This window comes from Abramis brama, assembly GCF_963993115.1.
Source record: "Abramis brama genome assembly, chromosome: 20".
Taxonomy (NCBI): Eukaryota; Metazoa; Chordata; class Actinopteri; order Cypriniformes; family Leuciscidae; genus Abramis; species Abramis brama.
In genome coordinates this window covers 29,348,494-29,355,660 of record NC_139982.1, presented here as the reverse complement: position 1 = coordinate 29,355,660, position 7,167 = coordinate 29,348,494, and positions in this window count along the sequence as shown.

Genomic DNA, 7,167 nt, shown 5'->3' with positions numbered 1-7,167 from the left:
ACTGATTGGAAATCAGTTGCATTTCTCAAATTTAATACAGATTCAGGAATATGAATGATTACCTGATTAAGCAGTGATAAGGCACAGGATATCATCAAGTCCCAAGTCAGGTGATTATGCTGTCAACAACAACTCTGTGTATAATCAATTTCAACATTATCAGGAATTTTTTTTTAATCGTCCATCTTCGTCGGCCTTCATTCCTACTAAAGGAGCAATGTGCTCTGCATGCAAGCACTGATGGATGCAAGACATGGGCTATGTTTGCAGTGTAACTTTCTTGCTTATGTTCATGTCTCCTGCACTTCAAGAAATGTGTTAAATGACGTTAGATCTTTATTCAAGAAATTCATAATAAACTTTACTAAAGCAATGTGCATTTTTTAAGTATGTAGATGCACCATTGTTTGAAACTGTGCTAGAGAAGTCATATCAGTATGTCAGGTGCTTCAACAAACCAGACTTCTGTATAGGATGCACCTATGTTTTCTCTCTAATGAGGAAGCATTAGACTACTGAGAAGTGCGCATGCAAAACCAAAATGGGCGTTTACCAATAAGTGGCCAATTTCAAACTACAATAAATGTTTTTCAACCAATTTTTAACAGACTTGCTAAACAACTCCACCCCTAAACCAAGCCCCCAATGGATTAGAGCAAATCAGGTAAAGCGGTTGAAAATGCCTATTGTGGTTTGAAAACGCCCCACTGATAGAGAAACACCCACTAGTGTTCTGCAGAGATGCCTGAATGATCTTGTGCTCATCAACTACAAATCATTGTTAGTTCAATGTCACTGTCTCCACCCATGTGTGCTGTTGGCTTTCATTAAAATTTCAATGCTGATCCAACACACTTTAAACACTGAAATGTCAATCTCAACCAAAATTATGGTTTGGATCAAAACTCAACATTGTATCAATGTTCGCATGCTATCTGTGCGATTTATTTCAACACTTTACTTACTTTGAAAATTAATGTATGTTAGTAGATTTAGTAACAATAAATAAAATGCAAGTAAAAAGCATGCTAAAAACAGAAATACATTATATGCACCATTGTTTGAAACTCAGAGAGTTCATGGATGTCAAACACACAAGACTTCCGTATAGGATGCACCTTGTGTTTTCTCTCTAATAAGGAAGCATCAATTAACTACTGAGAAGCCCACATGCAAAACCAAAATGGGCGTATACCAATTAGTGCCAATTTTCAAACTACAATTGGTGTTTTTCAACCATTTAAAAAAAAAAACTTGCTAAAATCATGAGGGCCCACCCCTAAACCAAACCCCCAGTGTATTAGAGCAAATGAGGTAACACCATTGAAAGTGCCCATCATGAACTGAAACGCCCCACTGATTGGGAAAATGATTGGGATTTCAATGCTGATCCAACACACTTTAAACATTGAAATTTTGATGTCAACCAAAAGGATGGTTTGGATCAAAACTCAATATTGAATCAATGTTACCATGCTGTCTGGGAAGTCACAAGGCACTTCCTGTAAATCAATTCTATTAAAACACTTTTACTGTTTCACACACTTTTAACTCTTTTAACTTGCCTGCATTTTTACTTCTAGCTTCTGGACTACTCTAACTTTCAAAAGTTTGACGTTGTGTGTTACTTTGAGAATTGTTAGGAGTTGTATGATAAATTGCTTGTGATGTTCCCCATTTGTACAGTAAGTTACTTTAGGTTAAAGCATCTAATAAATTACTTAATGCAAATATTAATTTCAGACTTTTTTAAATTTCAGATTTCCTTTTTAATGGCTAGATGGACACACAGAATGAAACAAATTGAGCTCTGACATCCAGACGGTCGAGGCGAGAAGCTCTGATTTCCGGACAGCTGTGGCAGGAACCTGAGACATGACGGGAAGCCTGAAGACCAGGGCATCTCAGGCACCGGTGGAGGAGTTCTTGCATTTGAACCATAGAGACAAGAACATGACAAGAACTTCTAGGACCATACAGCCATGACGGGAACCCCTGGTCCTGGACAGACAGGGTAGGGAGCTTGAAACAGAAACAGAAACAGAGAGACATAAACATCTGGGAACTTCTGGGACAAGGTGGACCAGACAGAAACCTCTGAGACTGGATGGTGATAACTAGGAGCTTGGATACCGTTGTGGCTGAGATGGTCTTGAGTGCTGACTTTGTGGCAAGAACAGAAATCTGTTGTAAAGTTTTTCTTTCTTCAAAGCAAACCAGGAGACGTTGGGATAAGCAGAAGTGATTTATTTGGATCTTCGCTGTGTGTCGTCTGTAGTGTTCTTCCAAGTCTAACTCAAGACAGTTGCCTTGCAAATTTATAGACAGTTAGGGGGAGGGATTTACATTGAGGTTGAACAAAGCATGCAAATTAAGTATACAGGTTTAGGTAAAAAACCCTAGACTGAATGTCTGGCCAATCCTAATTCAATCAGCATAACAGTCTATTGCATTGCAAATTGCATAGACGAATCATTCGTGTGCTAATCCCATCAGTCTGAGTGATACTGGGACTCAAAGAGTCATTAAAGACAAAAGGTGCGTCTTGGGGCTACTGGCTCGAGCCATTAAAGACAAAAGGTGAATTATAATAGAGAAAACAGGTCTGGCAGAAACTGTTGATACCATTATCCTAACCTAACCTTAAAATGCTAACTTCAATATACTCAACTTGTACTGTTGCAAACTAAATTAAACATTTAATACAATTGTAACCCAACATTTCCCCCTTTGAGAGTTCTAATAACTCTCACATAATATACAAATTTATACACTTAAAAGTTAATTCTTGTAACTTGTGTAAGTTACAGGCACATAGCATATCTTCATTCTTGTAACTTGTGTAAGTTACAGGCACGTATAACTTATTCTGCGTTGTGTCCTTGATTTACATGAGTGTCATAGTTCTTCTCAAAACCATAACTGTTGACACTTGCGACGCAGGGTGCAAAATGTCATATAAACTACATGATTACACAGAAAACCCTGTAGCATAAGAGTGGAAGTCTGGAAAGCTGGCGCCTGAATAGCTGTGAAGTCTGTTTCCTGTAGAGTCCATTTCTCACGCAGATTCGCTTGGATGACTCGTCCCTCATGAGGCTTGTTCATGGAAATCTGAGGTGATGCTTTATGACATCATGGCATACACACATACCTGTCTTTTTTTTTCTTTTATGGTTGGAACTCATTTTCTCGTGAACAAGTTTATGAACCATGAAGAATTATCTTTAGCCATCTGGTGTAATTTTTTTGAAAGATCAAGAATGTCTGTTGGTTAACCCGACATTAACCCGGTGCAGCACTCATGTAATGGTGCAGGCTTGTAGTCTTGATCATGTCGATGGATGACTGAAGGTTTCGTATATCAGTCTCTGCATTGTGTATTTTTCTTATGTGTTGGTTGGCTTGGCAGTGGGTCTAGTTGTTTTCTTGAGGTTGTGGCTTCATATGCAGGTGAGACGTTGTTGCATATGGATTTTTATTTGGAACAGCCATCAAGAGTTTATCTGCACAGAGTAAGAAAGAAAACAGAAAACAGAGCAGTATTTCTTCAAACACTAGGGTTGTATGGTTTTTTAGAGTCTGCTGTTGTTGTTTCATTCTTTCCCTATTTCTTAATTGATTTGACACCTATAGACCAGTGAGGTAAGGATGGACTAAATCGGGAAAGGCCTATGAGGTGGTGTCTTCACCCTGGGTTCACCCCCGAAGCCTGTTGCGTTCAGTTCTTCCCAGGGCACCTCACTTGTCCGTGTGTCCTATTCTGTCCCTGTGTTGTGTACACACTGTGCAGTGTGTGAGAATATTGGTACATTTCCATTCTCCAGTGAAACATCAGTCCTAATAAACATCATTAACAGAGGATGGTGTCTGATTGTAATGTTCTGCAGTATAACATTTAAGGCTGTGAGTATACTGAATGTCCCCCAAACAAAGGCTGTGACAGTCAATAAGTCTTTCATCTTTGTTGTAAGTTACTGGGGAGATTAAGCAATCACAGCCCAAATGGTTAACACCTCAAAAAGCTTACCCACGAGTCCAATGACGAGGGGAGGGGTTGCTTCAAAGTAGCAAACAAATGTAGTAAAAGCTGCATAACATTGTTAACTTGTATTAAGTTATTTTTGTTTTTTCTACATTCTTTTCCAAAATGTCCGTGCTTGCCACAGTAAGAACAACTGGCTTCTCTAGGACATTTGCGTTTCTTTTTCTTCTCTGAGTTGACCATAACAGAAACTGCTGCAATACTTACTCTCTCTTTGACATCAGAGTCTCTTTCCCAAGTAACTAAACTGTCCAAGTTGTCTTGCAGGGTTCTTGTTTGCCATGTGATGTTTAAGTAAGGCAACGCCTTTCTGTGTTCTGGCAAAAGACAATGAAACCATGTGCGAACCAAAGGGCCATTATCACCTAACACCTTCTCTGGAGTGTCTGCAATTCCACTGTACTCTGAAGCGGTCTGGCAAAATCTTTCTGTGTACTCACAAACATTTTCCCCCTTCTTCTGTACCAAACTAGTGATCTTTGACCAGTCCACGTTCGGTCCAACAATGTTTGTTAACACTCTCAAAACTCCATCTCTCAATTCATCTTTTCTGGCATTTTGAAACTCAGAATTGTTTACAGCACTTTCAAAATCATTGAATTCTGACTCAGTCAAGATCTGTGATATTAGCTGAGTGACTTCAGCTAGAGACATATCGTAGAGCCGCATCTTTTTGGACAACTCTCTCCTAAACTCAGAAAAATTTCTTTGCACTGATGGCAAACTTTCAGCAATTCTCTCTATATCTTTAGGACATAAAGCTGTGTTGACTGCTAGTATGGGGATTGCAGATGGAACTGGTGCACACTTTAACTGCATTTACATCTGCATTGACATTGTCCTCTATTCTATCAAAATACTGTAAATCAGGATAGCTTTCATCTGACTGTTGGTTTTCTGAGTCACATTTGGTTGAGGCTTTGTGATGGCCCACGTTTGTCTTGAGACAGGACACCTGAGTCTGCAATTGTTTGATCTGTTCATTTAACTTAGCAATACACTGCGCTTGTTCTTGTGAAATGGATAAGCTAAATTCTCTGTGACAACAGATAATGGCTTTCACATTGTTCTTGCGAATACTGGCTCCTAGTATCTTTTTACAATCTTCAATTGACCATACTTTTTCTGCATCAATGCCAAATTTCTTTGTCAAATTCAATCTGACTTCCTCAGTCACGATTGAGTCCATGTGCTCTCTTAACAAAGACTTAAACTCATTGTCTGTCCATAAAGGTTTAATCAGTCTAGTACTTTTCCTAAACATTTTGTGAATTTCTCTGTTACCACACAAACAAACACTAAAAACTTCTCTCTACTGTCTACAATAGAGGGTACAATCTTATTAGCACATGACGCTAAATCTTCTCTAGCTTTCAAAGGATAGGTCTTATCTAGCAAGAGGATACACACAATATTAACATGTAACGGTTAATCTTCCCTGCCTGAAAACAGAGGATAAATTTCATCTCTAAAAGAAAAACTTTTTTAGAGGCTCATCTTTAGTTAACCAAACTCTACAGCTGTTTGTTAACTACTTCTCTGAACGGCGCAGAGGAAAAACACATTTGTACTGGTCTGCATTGGTTCTTTGAATGGAGTGAAACTCACCGAATCGTTGGTTGTACAGAAAAATTTCGTCTGGAACTCAGTCAGCTTTGTTGAGATCTTTGAGCTTGAAGTTTCAAGATTCAGTCTGGAACTCAGTCAGGCATTGAGATCTTTTTGGAGCTTGAAGTTTTCAATCTGGAGGAAGCTGGAAAGATTCAGTCTGGCAATCTTTGTCAGATCTTTTGTTGAGCTTGAAGTTTCAAGATTCAGTTCTTTGAGCTTGAAGTTCTTTGAGTTTCCTTTTTCTCCATCCGGGTCACGGCACCATCTGTTGTAAAGTTTTTCTTTCTTCAAAGCAAACCAGGAGACGTTGGGATAAGCAGAAGTGATTTATTTGGATCTTCGCTGTGTGTCGACTCGTCTGTAGTGTTCTTCCAAGTCTAACTCAAGACAGTTGCCTTGCAAATTTATAGACAGTTAGGGAGAGGGATTTACATTGAGGTTGAACAAAGCATGCAAATTAAGTATACAGGTTTAGGTAAAAAACCCTAGACTGAATGTCTGGCCAATCCTAATTCAATCAGCATAACAGTCTATTGCATTGCAAATTGCATAGACGAATCATTCGTGTGCTAATCCCATCAGTCTGAGTGATACTGGGACTCAGAGAGCCATTAAAGACAAAAGGTGCGTCTTGGGGCTACTGGCTCGAGCCATTTAAGACAAAAGTTGAATTATAATAGAGAAAACAGGTCTGGCAGAAACTGTTGATACCATTATCCTAACCTAACCTTAAAATGCTAACTTCAATATGCTCAACTTTTACTGTTGCAAACTAAATGAAACATTTAATACAATTGTAACCCAACAAATCTCATGGGGCAGCCATGACTGGGAGCACTGGGGCAGAGACAGACGGGTCTGGGCAGTCATATACTGTATATATCAGTCATAGGTACAGGCACAGACTGCTGGCATTCAGAGGAATGTGTCAGGAACCTCAGAAATGAATGGCCATGATGGAAACCTCTGGACTCAGGATGGTGCAAACCAAAACAATCAAAAGAAGTATGTACAAATGTACAATATGTACAAATCCCTCTGGAAGCAGTGCCGCCAGACGCAAATACTGCTCCCTTAAGCCACGGCGCTACACAAGGTTTGCCCGCCCTGCAAGACACAAAGGCGAGAGGAGGGATGATGCGTTGCAGCCAGCAAGACGTCAACTGGAGTGGCCCTTATGTGACGACCTGAAAAAAGAAGAGAAAAAAGATAGATGTGACTTAGCAAATTCTTCTCATGAGAAAATGTATGATTTTTAGCCGATCTTAGGTCCGCTACCTTAAACCAGTTGTGGGACAGGATCAGCCCCAGACTAAGCTTCAGCAGCATCAGGTCATAGTCACTAGGGAAATGTCCACACAACATCATAAACATCAGAATCCCTAGTGACCATGCCGTCGCCTGCGTGACTGAAGATGTAGTCTATCAAAAGACAAATAACATTATGTTTCAAACTATGAGAGCAGATTTTTATGACGTGACGCTGTATTTATTCTAAAACATATTTAAAC